Here is a 16451-nt window from a genome sequence, read left to right on the forward strand (position 1 = left end):
ACAACACTGGTGAATCTCAAAGCATTTTGCTAACTGAAATAAGACAGACACACAAAGCTATTGACTGCATGAGTCCATTCCTATGCCCTTGTGAAAATGACAAAAATACAGAAACAAAAAACAGAGAAATGGTTGCAAGTCCCCAGGTTGGGAATCACTGACTACAAAGGATCATGAAGAAAATATTGTGATTATGGAAATTTTCTTTATCTTGATTTGGATTGTGGGCATATACATTTATCAAAACTCATCAGTGAGAACATATCAATTTTAAGTCAATAAATATAACAAAAATGCCTGGGTAAAAGTTAACATGAGCGGGGCGCCTTGGTGGCTCAGTTGGTTAAGCGACTGCTTTCAGCTCAGGTCATGATCCTGGAGTCCCAGGATCGAGTCCCGCATCGGGCTCCCTGCTCAGCGGGGAGTCTGCTTCTCCCTCTGACCCTCTTCCCTCCCATGCTCTCTGTCTCTCATTCTCTCTCTCTCAAAAAAATAAATAAAATCTTTAAAAAAAAAAGTTAACATGAGCATAAAATTGTATGCTAATTTCTTTAAGTTTATATCCTGCAATTTCTATGGGTTAGAGGATGAATCCTTCCTGTTTCCCTTTATTTTCCCAGCAACAAGTCTGTCAAACAATTTACGTATTAAATAAGTATGTGTTAACTAGCAAATGACAAATCCAGTAAATAATTCTAATACATAATGCATATAACATGGGGATTAAGTCAATGTGATGGGAAAAGAAAGAAAGAAAAAGAAAGAAAGAAAAAATGAGTTCAAACTATTGAGTCAAGATCTCCAGAAAATGAAATTACAACTAATAGATATAGGAAGGAAGGGTTTAGGTGGGATATGTTATGCAACAAATGTTGTGTACCTCTAAAATTCAAATGTTAAAACCCTATCCTCAATGAGATGGTATTAGAAGGTGGGACCTTTTAAGGTAATTAGAATTAGATGAGGTCATGTGGCTAGAGCCCCCATTAATCAGATTAGTATCCTTTGTAAGGGTCAGAATTAGCTTTCTCTGTTTTCCTGCCATGTGAGGATATGATGAGAAGTTAGCCATCTGCAGCCCAGAAAAGAGCTTTCATCATTACCCAACAATGCTGGCACCCTGATTTCAGATTTTCAGCCTCAAGAACTATGAGAAACAAATTTCTGTTGATAAGCCATGCAATTTATGGTATTTTGTTACAGCAGCCTGAGCTGACTGAAACAGAGTATTTTGAGATCTTGTTTGATAAGATACTTTATCAAGAATTCTTAACATTTCACTGGGTTAAAAGGCAAGCTAATGGAAACGTCTATCATTTTTGGAAATATATAAAACATAACAAATGAATATATTACACCTGCCACTATGCTTAACAATTCATACATATACTGTCAAGTATCATGGGGCAACTTGTGGGTCAGGTGCTCACGATGAACTTCATTTCCATTTAAGAAAGGAAAACAACTTGTCCAAGGACACGGAGTGTAGAACTTGAACCTGTAGCTTCAGAACTGTCAAACTCCCATCTTTTACCTTTATGAGATGCTGCCCCTCCAATGGTAAACTGCCTAATCAGTGCTGTAAGTGCAAAGAAAGAGAATGTGGTAAACTGGGTATTATTGAACCAAGAAACTCTCACAAAAGCTCTTGAATAAAAAGACTCAAATTTAGAACACACTGCATTGAATATCATGGGGATAGAACATTCAAACAAATCACCACATTTAGTTCTCAATGGAATGTGAGAATTCTTTTTTTAAAGATTTTATTTATTTATTTGACAGAGAGAGAGCACAAGTAGGCAGAGCAGCAGGCAGAGGGAGAGGGAGAAGCAGGCTCCCTGCTCAGCAGGGAGCCCGATGCGGGGCCCGATCCCAGGACCCTGGGATCATGACCTGAGCTGAAGGCAGACGCTTAACTGACTGAGCCACCCAGGCGCCCCGGAATGTGAGAATTCTTTACGGAAATAAAAGCTGAGTAATTTGATTGCTCTACAGTAATTGGGAATGGGTGAACAGAGTTTTCAGAAGGGGGGAATAATCTTAACGGAACTAAGGTAACCCATTCCTTGTGCATGTGTATGTGCATCAGCGAATAATTCAAAGTAAACTAAAAAAACTACTGTCTTCTTTGTTCTTTGAGAAATTTTCTAGATGTAACAGCTTATTAAGTAGGTTAAAGGTTAAGCTATAGTACAAAGAGTTCCCAAAATTTAGTAGGTTAAGGAATACAGGGATTTGTCTTCCTTATAACTGTCCTGAGGTAAGAGGTCCAGGTTGGTAAGACAACTCTGCCCCATGGATTCACTCAGCAACCAAGATCTTTACCATGTTTTTCTGCTATCCCACAGGGCATTGGCCTTGTCTGTGGTATCAAACTGAATTTCCCATTGTCCACTTTCAAGGTTGTGAAAATATAAATACAATATGGGTGAGTGAGTAACGAATATTTTCAAGACTGGACCCCAAATTGTCATACATAATTGAGCTCACTTTTCATTGTCAAGAGATTAGTCATAGGCCACACTTCACAGCAAATAAGCTGGGAAATATAGTCACAATTAGGTGGCCGTATCTCCAGTTATAATAGAACAAGGAAGGAATGAAATCTGGCCAATGGCCAACAGACTTCACCTCTTGTTGGTATGTCCATGTGGGCTAATGGATGTGTCATGGCACAACTGCATGTACCATCAATGCACCAAAGTTAATGTATTCTTTATCACAGTGCATTTGTTTATGAAATGTAAGGATGAAATGACATTGTTCTGATATCCACTGTTTAAAAATAACACTTAGATGGTTTTTTCTCCTTCCGTCCATTTAAAAGGATAACCTCTGATCCCTTATATTTTCAGATGACTACTAATATTCTACTTTATCAGCTGATCAAAAGCTCTTTCAGAAGCATAGCACATGCACTAGATGTAATTTAAAGCTAGATTTATGGTGTAAAGCAAGGTTATACAAATAAGAAACATTAAAACTATTACTTTTGAAATTAAGATGCAATTTTGAAGCTATGCATTCTGTTTTCGGTAACATAACATTTTTAGCATGTCTATTTTTACATACTTGTTCTATTTCAATTCATACAACCGAGCTCACAAAATAAGCAGTTTCTAATTTGAGACCTCCTTAAAATGTGCCCCCAATTGACTTTACATTGTCACCAAAATTACTATGAAATAATGTACCCTTTAAGAAAGTGCATTCAGAAATTCCTTCATGAAACATAAATGTGTTTCCTAAGAAGCATGAGCACTTTAGCACTCATTCATCCCTAACCTCCCTTCCCAACCTTTAAAGATCAGCTTTATCCAGATCACCACTCTTCCAATAAAAATTTAATGCAGACCAGAACTGTGAGAGGAACGTGAAATTTAAAATTTTCTAGAAGCCACATTTTAAAAAGTTGAAACCATTGAAATTTTGTATTTTATTTAAGCCTATATATTCAAAATAATATCATGTCAGAATATAATCGATACATAAATATTGCTAACATAGTTTATGTTATTTTTTACACTAAGTTTTTGAAACCTGATATGCATTTCATACTTACACACGTTAAATCTGAATATCAAAAGGTTCAATACCTACATGTGGCTAGTGACTACTATACTGGATGGAACAGTTATAAAACAGGGAAAACAAATGATTTTTAAATATATTTCAGTAGGGAAAGATATAAAACAATAAAAACAATTTATTAAAGTTTACAGAATTCTGGAAGATAAAAATCCAGTTAAAAAAAATATAGGAAGAAGCAATGACAACTGCAAAAAAAAATAAATAAATAAATAATGGAAGTAAGGAGCTCAGCACCTGAATTTCTGAGCAAAAAAGTATGCCAAGCACAAAAAATCCACAACGCTAATGCCTAAAAATGAAATTCCAGCTATATTTTAGGAACAGTAAAAAGGCCAGTTGCTTTAAAGCAGAGAGAACAAAGCAGAAAGTCTAGAAATTAAGACAGGAGACGCAACAAGGACCAGATCAAATATAGCCCTACAGAAATTATAATATAATGGCTTTTACTGTAAGAGAACTGTGGAGATACTAGAGCACTCTGAGTACAAAACAGGCAAGATTTAGTCTGTATTTTTAAATATCACCCAGAGTTCTTAAGAATATGTTATGTGGACAAAGGGCCTTCCTGTGTTGAGACTGAACTGAAAGTAGGTGTAGTGGTTTCTGAGGGCCACTGTAACAAACACCACACACTGACAGGGTGGCTTAACATAACATATTTTTCTCACTCAGTTCTGAAGGAGAGAAGTCTGGAATCAAGGTGTTGGACATGCCTTCTCTGAAATTCTTGGGGAAAAGATCCTTCCTTGCTTTTCCCTAGCTTCTGATGGTTGCTGGATAGGGTTGACTTCATCTTGACTGATTATCATCTACAAAGACACTATTTCCAAACAAGGTCACATTTACTTATATTCACACCTGCAGTTAGGACTTGAACCTATCTTTTAAGGGGATACATTCAGCCTCCAATAGGGACCGAGGATGGAAGTAGGAGGACCACTTAGGAGAATATTTTAGCAAAACAGATGGGAGACTGCCCTGAGTGAAGACATGCAATAAAAACCATGCAGTTAAAATGATTGTGAGGGATGTAAGATATGAAGGCAGAATAGTGTATATGTGTGTGCTTGTGTGTGCGTGCATGTGTGTGTGTGTGTGCACGTGCACGTGCCTGAGTGAGAAAGGAGAGGAGAGGAGGAAAGAAAGTGCCAAATTAATTTGAAAAATGGGAAGTAAATATTTTTAAAGACCAACATTTCAGACAGGAATCTCCTGGTTAATGAGTTTCTCCTTCAAATACAGAAAAGGCTATTAATTAGCTGTTCATCTGAATAAAGGAAATAAAGATAACTTAAGAAATGGAAGTCCAATAGTAATAGCCTCTTAGAAAGTATCAAGATGTTATCAGATAGTAAATTGAACTGTACTTCTAATACCAATTAAATATATTAACAACTTAATAGGAGGTAGAGAAGAGTATCATTTTAAAGTAGTTTTTAGAAAAGAGACGCTAATATACATATTATCTTTTTTGAGCTCAGCTAAAAGTAAACTGCATTTAAAAACTATTATCTTAAAGGGTTTTAACTCTAAAAACCAGAATATTTAATGAGCTCTTTCTTAGAATCTAAACCCAGTAATTGTTTATATATTTTAATATCCTACCATCATCCGTAATGATCATGCGTGTTTTACAAAGAATTGCAGGTTTAATATAAGTTGATTGATTATTACCAGAGTACAATATTCATTACCTATCTTTGGTAGTTCTACTTTATTTTTAAGTATATTTAAAATTTTATGTTCATGACTGACACTTATGAATAGGACAATTTACTCTCAATAAGGAAATGAGTTTGCAGAACTTATTACTAAGATGGATAACAACTGAGTTGGCACATACTTCAGAGTAGCTACCCAGCATAAAATAGTGCAGTAAATGAATCAGCAATTAAGGTGTAATGCCAAAAATGAGGACTTCTGAATTTTAGGGATTCTTGAATTTGGGAATCTATTTGGTTATTTCTCACAGAAGAGCTGCAATATCTGCAAACGCTACTTAAATCAAGTTTTCTGTGTTAGGAAAATTATTTGTAGCTTTTGAAAGGAAGGTTAACAGTTTGAAAAATGAAATAATATACAAGTAATAAGCATGTAAATTTTAGTAACTTTTAAGTGGAATTTCAAAGTTTCTTTATACATTTAAAATGTTCCAGAGGGACTAAAATGTAACTCTGGTATTATTTTCCTATTACTGTTCAATACAAATAAATATTTTCTTTATTTTTTTGCATAGTTGCTGGAGTTCTTATTAATTAACCAGTCAGCCTTCACATCTTGGTACCCTTAAACAGCAACTTACGACTTAAGAATTTGACTGTGATATACATTGATTATCGATCCTTTTTTCTTTAACAGCAAAACTGCAAAAATTTCGGTCAATTGTGTTGGAACCAACAATTATATGGCACTTAATTATTAATTTAAAATGATATTTAATAAAAATAAATTTCAGGTATTAAACTATCACTAACACACATTTACAAATTAATTAACTTTAAATTCAATTTAATATATTTTACATAAACCATAATACAGCAATATACTTTGGAAATATGTTTATCATAGCATATATATGTATTATGAAAAAGCATGAAAATGAAACACAGATGTTTATTATGATTAAAATTATAAATTTTCTATATATGTTTTAATAGAACTTTTTATATAAATTAGTTTCTGAATCTTCTTCACTAAGGAAGTAGTTATATTCCTAATTTGACAAAGGGAAATATTCTGGGACAGAGATATCAATTTGTGTCAGGATACCACCTCCTTGCTTAAGGTCCTTTACACCTAAAACTTTAGTGTTTTGTTTCCTTAACTATGTATTTGCTCAACATTTATTCTTTATTAAAAACATTTCCTATCCCCTTCTATTCATCCATGTCCATCACTAAATAGGCTACTAGGTAGGCCAAATCTGCCCCCTAATCTGGATCCACAGGCACCCCAGTACTCTACATGCTTTGCCCCCACATGCCCCCACCCCATGGTCAGCTCAATGTGCTTATCTTCAACAGCATTCAGAGTAGGCCTTTGCAGAGAGTCAGTGAGCGCACATAGAAAGCCAACTCAAATCTACAGGACTGGGAAAAACAAATGAGAGACTGTCAGCAACCAATCTGGCTTTGCAGACACACACTCTTAAAAATTCCCCTACAAGAAGGAATAAGAAGTGTGGAGCAGGCACATCCATAAGAAAGGTCTGAGAATGCTTCACAATCTCTGATAGGGCTGATGGAAGGTATATCTCCTGAAGCCAGTCAGTAAAGACTAGAGGAGGCAACTACTTCTTCAATGTGAACACGACTATTCAAGGGTCAAAAAACATGGTCAAAAAATCATGGAAACATGACACCACCAAAAAAAAGAAAGAAAAGAAAAGAAAAGAAAGGAAGAATGAAAGAAAAAGAAAAAGACTATCTTCTAGTAACCAACACCAAAAAATGGGAGATCTGCAATTTGCCTGACAAAGACACCAAAACAGTTCTTTTCAGGAAGCTCAGGAAACAACAAGAAAACACAGAAAGACATTTCATTGATCAATAAAACAACATATGAACAAACTTGAGAAGTTTAGATAAAAATAATAAACAGAAATTCTAGAGCTATGGAGATCTATGAATAAAATGTAAAATACAGATAGAGAGCATCAAAGAAGATTTATTTATTTATTTATTTTTAAAAGATTTTATTTATTTATTTGAGAGAGAGCACATGAGAGGGGGGAGGGTCAGAGGGAGAAGCAGACTCCCTGCTGAGCAGGGAGCCCGATGCGGGACTCGATCTAGGGACTCCAGGATCATGACCTGAGCCAAAGGCAGTCGCTTAACCAACTGAGCCACCCAGGCGCCCTCAAAGAAGATTTAAACAGAAAAAATAATCCATGAAGTAGAAGACATATTTGAAATGATCCAATCAGAGAAAAACAAGGAAAAACAATATAAAAGAATGAAGAAAGCCTACGTAAATTATGGAATATCATAAAAAGAAACAATCTATGCATTATTGAAGTCCCTTAAGAAGGAGAGAAAAAGAAAGGGACAGGAAACTTAAAGATATTATGGCTGAGAACTTCCCAAATCTGGGAGACTTATAGATATGTACGTTCATGAAGCCCATAGATCCACCCCAAAATTTTAATACCAAAAATTTTTCTTCAAGTTACATTATAATAAAACTGTCTAAAATCAAAGACGAGGAGAATTTTAAAATAGCAAGAGAAAAAACTCACATACAAGGGAATCCCCATAAGACTATTACTGGCTTTCTTAGCAGACACCTTGGAAGCCAGGAGAGGTAGGATGATATAAAGTATGGAAAGAAAGTAACAGCCATCCAAGAAGATTTTACCCACCAAAGCTGTCTTTCAGAAGTGAAGGAGATATAAGACTTTTTCAAATAAAAGTTGAGGGAGTTCATTCACTAGACACACCTTACAAGAAATGATGAAAGGCGTTCATCAAACTAAAATAAAAGGGCTAACTGGTAACATAAAAACATAGGAAAATATAAAACACAGTGGTAAAACTAAGTATACAATGAAACTGAGAGTGCTCGCTTCGGCAGCACATATACAATGAAACTGAGAATCTGCTAATATGTCAATTTGGTGGTATGCTAAAAACCTAACTCTAGTACAAGGATTAAAGGATAAAAATATTAATAATAACTATTAGATTATAATAATTTGTTAATTATAAATAATTCAGAAAAAGGTAAATTATGATATCGAAAATATAAAATGGCTTGGGGGAGATAAAAGATAGAGGTTTTGTGTGCAAGCTAAGTTGTTAACAACTTAAAGTAGTCTGTTACTGTTATGTCTATAAACCGTTTTATGTAAGCCTCATGGTAACTACAGAGCAAAAATCCACTGTAGACACCCAAAAGATAAATAAATCAAAACATACTACTATAGAAAACCAGTAATTCATTAAAGAGAGGGGTCCAAGATGGAGGTAAAGAAAGATTCCTAAACTCACCTCCTCCCATGGACATACCAAGTCTACAGCTAGATATAAATAATTTCCATCTGAAAAAGATATGAAAACCAGATGAACAGCTCCTCCACAACAAATGACAAAAGAATCACACTGATATGGGTAGGACACGCAGAGACACAGTCTCACCAAAACAAACAAACAAATAAACAAAAAACACTACCCCCAGCATGGCAAGACACAGTGGGGAGGGATCTCACTAGCCAGGCACTCTCTCCAGAATAAAGAGAGGTTCGTGCTCCACAATGGGCACCCCACCTCCTGGAATCTGCACCAGAGAGACCAGAAACCAGAATGTCTGCTTAGAAAACCAATGAGATTGACATCCAGAAGTCCCAAAGTGCTAGAGAAAACTGAGGTTCCCCCTTTGGAAGGATTGTGTGCAGCCCACTTGCCCTAAAACACAGTGAATAAAACAGCAGTTTGAAAAGTACCAAGACTATATTTGAGGGAGATTCATTTGCTGATCTAGGTACACTGGCTAGAGGGATGAGAGACAGCTGAGACACTCCTTGGAAACAGAGGTGCTGGTGGATACCATTGTTGTACTCTCCACCTGGCCTGCTAACAAAGGTGAGCAAGCTTGGGTATGGCACCCTCTTGTTGCTTTGCTGAGATGGGCAAGTGTGAGAAGTGGCAGTATTTGCCAAGGCAGGAGAATATGGGCATTTGCAGCACTCCCCCACTTTCTGACTACAGTAGGTGAGCCCAAATAGTTGCAGAACTCTCCTGCTCTCTAGCCAAAGTCTGGGAGCAAGTGGGTGGTTATGACACTTACCCTCACCTCTAAAGCTTAAAGCCCATGCATGCAAAAAACAAAGCACTCTCTAGCTGCAATGCTGAAGCCCACCAATATACACAATCAGGACATTTTCCCAATGCCTTTCTGAAATTGGGGAGCGTACCCTGTCCCCTATGCTCTCCAGCTGCTTAGCTAAAATGAGCAAGAATGCACAGGGGACAACATTTGATTATTTGGCCCTCATGACCATGAGACCTGCAACAATTTGGAAGACAGTTCTTGGTTGGCCACCACCCATAGGGTACTGTACAGAGAGCAGAATGAAACACAACCCCAGTTTTCCTGTGAAAAAGGCCTATTTATGTAGCTTGAAGATTCATCCTGAGGGACAGACTTCAGGTTTCACATACATCTAGAAGTTAAGGGGGCACTCCTGGAGAACATAGGCAAGGAGACACCATCCTTGTGTACCTCCCTGGGCTAACTACGTTTCAATGAGACTTCCCAGAAAGAAGTTTATATACTCATCTGGAGCCTCAATTGTTTAAATTGTTGCCTATGGGACACCTACAGATCTCCTGGTCTGGTGGCCAGCAGGGATCCATAGGAGTATATATATTTTCATACTTTAAAAGTTGTTGCCTTACGGTCTAGCTTCCTATCATCCTGAAACTATGTGTTAAATGAGATTCCTCCCCTTAGATCACAGAAAGATCTTGGTACATCCTCAACAACAGGATCATATCAAGAATAAATCAGGCAGTTTAGATAATCATAAAGGTTTGAGAGGCAACCAAGAGCTAATGCAAGGTTGAAAGAGAAGGAATATTACGTACACAAGGCTCTTCCTTCAAAACTGAGAGACATAGCTGTTTCACCTAATCCATAGAAACAAAGACAGAGTCAACCAAACTGAGGAAACAAATATGTTCCAAATAGAAAAACAAGACAAAACCTCACAAAAAGACCTCAATGATACGGAAGTTGAAGAATTCAAAGTAATGGTCATAAAGATACTCAACGAACTCAGTAGAAGAATGGATGAAAACAGTGAGAACTTCACAAAGAGAAAGAAAACATAAGAAACTACCAAACAGAAGTCAAAGAGTTCAAGAATATAATAACTGAATTGAAAAACATACTAGTTGTTCAAAAGTGGACTGGATGAAGTAGAAGAGTAGCAAGATCAGCAAGCAGGAAGATAAAGTAATGGAACTCACAAAGATATAGAAGCAAAAAAAAAAAAGAATTTTAAAAAATGAAGATAATGTTAAGGCACCTCTGGGACAGGATTAAGCCAAATAACATTCACATCACTGGGGTCCCAGAAGGAGAACAGAGAGAAATGGAAAGAAACTATATTTGAAAAAATAATGACTGAAAACTTCCCTAAACTGGAAAAGGAAACAGACAGCCAGGTCTAGGAATCCCAAATAACATAAACCCAAAGATAGCCATAGCAAGACACATTATAATTAAAATGTCAAAAGTTAAAGATAAAAAAGAATCTTAAAAGCAGTAAGAGAAAAACACAATTTTATGTACACAGGAAATCCCATAAAGCTATCAGCAGATTTCTCAATAGAAATTTTACAAGCCAAAAGGGGTGACAACATACTCAAATGCTGAAAGAAAAAACTTCCAATCAAGAATATTCTACCAGGCAAGGTTATCATTTCAGATTTGAGGAAGAGATTAAAATTTTTCCAGACAAGCAAAAGCTAAAGGAACTCATCATTACTAAGCTGGACTTACAAAAAAATATTAAAAAGACCTCTTTAAGCTGAAAAGAAATGGCACTAATAGCAAGAAAACACATGAAAGTAAAAATCTCATGAAAAGGGTAAATGTATTGTACAGATGGTAGATTAATGATTACAGAGCTACTAGTAAGGTAAAAAGACAAAAATAGTAACATTAAAACTACAACATTTATTAAGGAAAACACTAAAATAAAAGATGTAAAAAGTGACATCAAAACATAAAATATGAAGGAAGGAATAAAAATGTAGAGTTTTGGAATGTGTCCTAATTTAAGTTGCTACCAACTTAAAATAGACTGTTATATATATAGGAAGATACCTGTTAATCTAATGATAGCCCCAAAGCAAAAACTTATAGTAAATACAGAAAAGAAAATGAAGAAAGAATCTAAATATAACACTGAAGAGAGTAATCAAGAAAAGAGAAAGAGAAGAAGAAACAGAGATGAACTACAAAAACAGCCAAAAAACATTTTTAAATGACAATAAATATACACTTATCAGTAATTACTGTACATGTAAACAGACTAAATTCTCCAATCAAAGGACATAGAGTGGCTGAATGATAAAAAAAAAAAAAAAAACAAGACATATCTACATGCTGCCTAAATGAGACTCACTTCAGAAGATCCACACAAACTGAAAGTAAAGGGATGGAAAAAGATATTCCATGAAAATGGAAACAAAAAGAAAGGTGGTGTGTAACTATACTCTTATTAGTCAAAATAGATTTTAAGACAAAGACTGTAATAAAAGACAAGGGGGCACTACATGATGATAAAGGAGTCAACACAGCAAGAAGATAAAATATTTATAAATACATATGCACCTAACAAAAGAGCACCAAAACATATAAATAGAATATCAACAGCTCTAAAGGTAGAAATTCACAGGAATACAATACTAGTATGGGATTCTAATACCCCAGTAACATTAATAAATGGATCAACCAGACAGAAAATCAATAGGGAAACATCAGCCTTAAATGACAAATTAGACCAGATGGGCTTAATAGATATATACAAAACATTTCATCCAAAATCAGCAGAATACACATTCTTCTCAGGGGCACATGAAACATTCTCCAAAACAAATCATATGTTAGGCCACAAAACAAGTCTCAATAAATTCAAGAATAATGAAACTGTATCAAGCATCTTTCCAATAACAATGGTATGAAACTAGAAATAATTTATAATAAGAAAACTGGAAAAACTACCAATACAGAGATTATACAACTTGCTACTGAAAAAAAGCACTCAACAAAATTTAACATCCATTTACGATTAAAAATGCTCAACAAAGTAGGTATACAGGGAACATACTTCAACATCATAAAGGCCATATATGACAAACCCACAGCTAATATACTCAATTGTCAAAACCTGAAAGCTTCTCCTCTAAGACCAGGAATAAGAAAAGTAGGGGTGCCCGGGTGTCTCAGTCAGTTATGCATCTGACTCCTGATTTTGGCTCAGGTCATGATCTCAGGGTTATGAGATTGAGCCCCGAGGTCAGGCTCCACATTGGTTATGGAGCCTACTTAAGATTCTCTCTCTCCTTCTTCCATACCCCCTCTCCCCTCTCCTTGTAAAAAAAAAAAAAAAAAAGGAAAAAAGAAAAGAAAAAAGGAATAAGACAAGTATGCCCATATCCAGTTTTATTCAACACAGAACTGAAAATTCTCGCCAGAGAAATTGGGCAAGAAAAAGAAATAAAAGGCACCCAAATTCGGAAAAAATAAAACTGTCACTATTAGCCAATGATACTACATATAGAAAACCCTAAAGACTCCAGCAAAAAAAACTGTCAGAATAAGTGAATTCTGTAAAGTTGTAGGATACAAAATTAATACAAAAAATGTTACATTTCTATACACTAATAAACTATCAGATAGAGAGATCAAGAAAATAATCCATTTATAGTTGCATCCAAAAAAGTTATAAAATACCTAGGAATGAATTTAATCAAGCAGGTGAAAGACATGTACTCTGAAAACTCTAAGACACTGATGAAAGAAACTGAAGAAGACACAAATAAATGGAAACTATTCCATGCTCATGGAATGGAATAATTAATATTGTTAGAATGTACATATTACTAAAGTAATCTACTTTGTGACCTAGTAAATTAAATCTAGATTTAATGCAATCCCTATCAAAATTCCAATGGTATTTTTCACAGAGCTAGAATCAATAATTCTAAAATTTGTATGGAACCACAAAAGACCCCGAATAGCTAAAGCAATCTTAAGAAGAACAAAGCCAGGGGTATAATACTCTCTGATTTCAAACTATATTACAAAGCTATAGCAACCAAAACAGTATGATACTGGCATAAAAACAGATACATAGATCAATAAAACAGAATAGAGAGCCCAGAAATAAACCTGCACATATATGGTCAATTAATCTATGACAAAGGAGGCAAAAATACACAATTGAGAAAGGACAATCTCTTCAATAAACGGTATTGGGAAATCTAGACAGCGACATGCAAAAGAAAGAACCTGGACCATTATAATACACCATATAAAAAAATTAATTCAAAATAGATTAAAGATTTCAATGTAAGACCTGAAATTATAAACTCCTCTAAGAATATATAGGTGATAAACTCCTTGACATTGGTCCAAGTGATATATTTTTGGATTTGACGCCAAAGGCAAGGGTACAAGCTAAAATAAGTAAATGGGAGTACATAAAACTAAAAAGCTTTTGCACAGTGGAAGAAATCATCAACAAATACTAAAAATTACATGTCAACAAATTAGACTGCCTAGAAGAAGTGGATAAATTCTTAGAAACATACAATCTACCAAGACTGAATCATGAAGAAACTAAATATGAACAGACCAGTTATGAGTAAGGATGTTAAGGCAGTAATCAAAAACATTATATTCATTACAACACATATAACTTTTGCTAGCAGGCATGTAAAAGAACATTAATTTGCACATCTTGACATTTTTAATCATGTAAGAAACAGCAAAACAAATATTTATCTAATCAGACCACAAAGGCTGTCAAAGGTAAATAAAGTGTTAATCTTAAATACATTGTACTCAAAGCATAACCATTTGCAAAAACAGAATTCCACAAAAGCCAATGATTATATATTTTTAAAAGATTTTGTTTAAGGGTGCCCGGGTGGCTCAGTTGGTTAAGTGACTGCCTTCAGCTCCGGTCATGATCCCGGAGTCCCGGAATCAAGTCCCACATCGGGCTCCCTGCTCAGCGGGGAGTCTGCCGCTCCCTCTAACTCTCTCCCCTCTCATGCTCTCTCTCATTCTCTCTCTCTCAAATAAATAAAATCTTAAAAAATAATAAAAATAATAAATATTTTATTTATTTGAGAGAGACAGAGAGACAGAGATAGCTACAGAGGATAGAGCATGAGCAGGGAGGAGAGGGAAAAGCAGGCTCCCCACTGAGCAGGGAGCCCAATGTAGGACTCAATCCCAGGACCCTGGGATCATGACCTGAGCCGAAGGCAGACACTTAACCAACTGAGCCACCCAGGCGCCCCTGATCATTACTTTTATATTTAATTAGGGAATATATATATATCAAGTAGTGCATATTATGTCTTAATATGAACACACATATCTGTATAATTGCATAAATAGTAAATTTCTTCTATTTCTTCACAATATAGGAAAATTACTGAACATCTAGCAATAGTTCTCAAGTTAATTGAATTTCTTGGCATTCTTTTATTCCATTCTCTAAACTACCAACAGAAAATAAACAGTTTTTAATTGTATCATGATAGAAAATTAATTTCACTATTTGCTGAAGAACAAACCCAAGCTAATACTTGTAAATTTTCTTTAAAGAACCAGAATTAAAATTAGCTTAAAAAACATTGTGGATTCAGTATAAAGTTTACTTAAAAACATATACACTAAAATGGTGGTTCTCAGACTTTACAATGCTTAAGAATCATATGGAGAACTTGTTAAAAGAATTCCTTGACTCAGCCCCAGATAATTCAGGTTGTGTATGTGAAGGTGGGGGCTATGAATCTGTGTTCCTAATACATTTATAGGCAATACTGATGCTGCTAGCCCTAGAAACATTATTTGGAAACCACTGTTTTAAAACACCAAGCATTTTCTGAAGATTTTGAGCAGATGTTAGGGGGGGAAATGGTGATTAAAAAGATAAAACAGAAAAAAAAAAAAAAAGATAAAACAGATACTTACGAGTTATTTTTCCTCAGAATTAATAACAAAATGAAAAACTTTAATTGTTAATGTACTTATAAAAATAAAAGATTCTATTTCAAACTCAGGAAAGAATGGATGAATCACGCCTAGATTTTAACATTAGCTCTACCCATTAGTTTGTGACTTTAAGTTATTGAAATTTCTCGGACTCAGTCTCTCTCTGCTATGTGCCTCTATTAAAATATAAAATATTGTGAAGAAGAGCAAATAAGTCTTTGGGAAATTGCTTTAACTAAAGCTAATCCCTGATATGTGCCTTGGCATGGATATTATCTTATAAAAGAATACTTTAATGAACTAATGTCTGTCTCAAAAAGCCATTGTTGAGCTTTATTTATTCGTGAATTATATAGGATCATGCTTTATTCTCCAATTTTCATTAATGTTTAAGTTGGAAGACATTTGTCAATCGGCTTACCTCTGTTTTTATCCATTCAATATACTGCCATGTAAAAATAAAATGACATCAAAATCATTTATCCTAATAGACTGTGATGTTAAATAGAAATATTTCTGAAAGTTTTAGATGTCTAACTATTTATATTTATCTGACACTAGGATTAAAGTCTGGGGGGATGTAGGTGGGGAAAATGATCAAGTGTCTGGATTCATAATTTATTAACTATAAAATGCCTCTCTCAATTTTACTCTATACCTTCCATTTTCAATTTAATAGTTAAAATAACACATTAACCTCTTCTGCTAAGTGATAAAGAGGCATTATTAGTCTGAACTCATTTTACTAATCCATTATCTTTTGATATACTTTAATCACAAGTGATAAGATGTATGTGACCAAGTTGGATGAGTCCTAAGAATAATTCTATAGAAAAATTCTGGAACAGATTTCATTCAAGATAAAAACACACAAAAAAGGAGACTAGTCCTATATAAAAAGAAAAAGACATTTTTTGCCTATACCTCCCTTTAAGATGGAATGTGTGGTATGACAGGGGCTGCAGGAGCCCTCTTGTAAACATGAGACAACAAGCTCCCTTTCTCCAGCTATTTTGTAATGTGAAATAATGGAATATCTTGAGTGAGTGAACCACTGTTGGTCCAATGAACTGCTATTTGCTGCCAAAATTTTACAACTAGTAAAGAATATTAATGTA

Source organism: Mirounga angustirostris, unplaced genomic scaffold (genome assembly GCF_029215605.1).
Source record: "Mirounga angustirostris isolate CCGP_5_RB_7025 unplaced genomic scaffold, mMirAng1.0.hap1 SCAF_3, whole genome shotgun sequence".
Classification (NCBI taxonomy): domain Eukaryota; kingdom Metazoa; phylum Chordata; class Mammalia; order Carnivora; family Phocidae; genus Mirounga; species Mirounga angustirostris.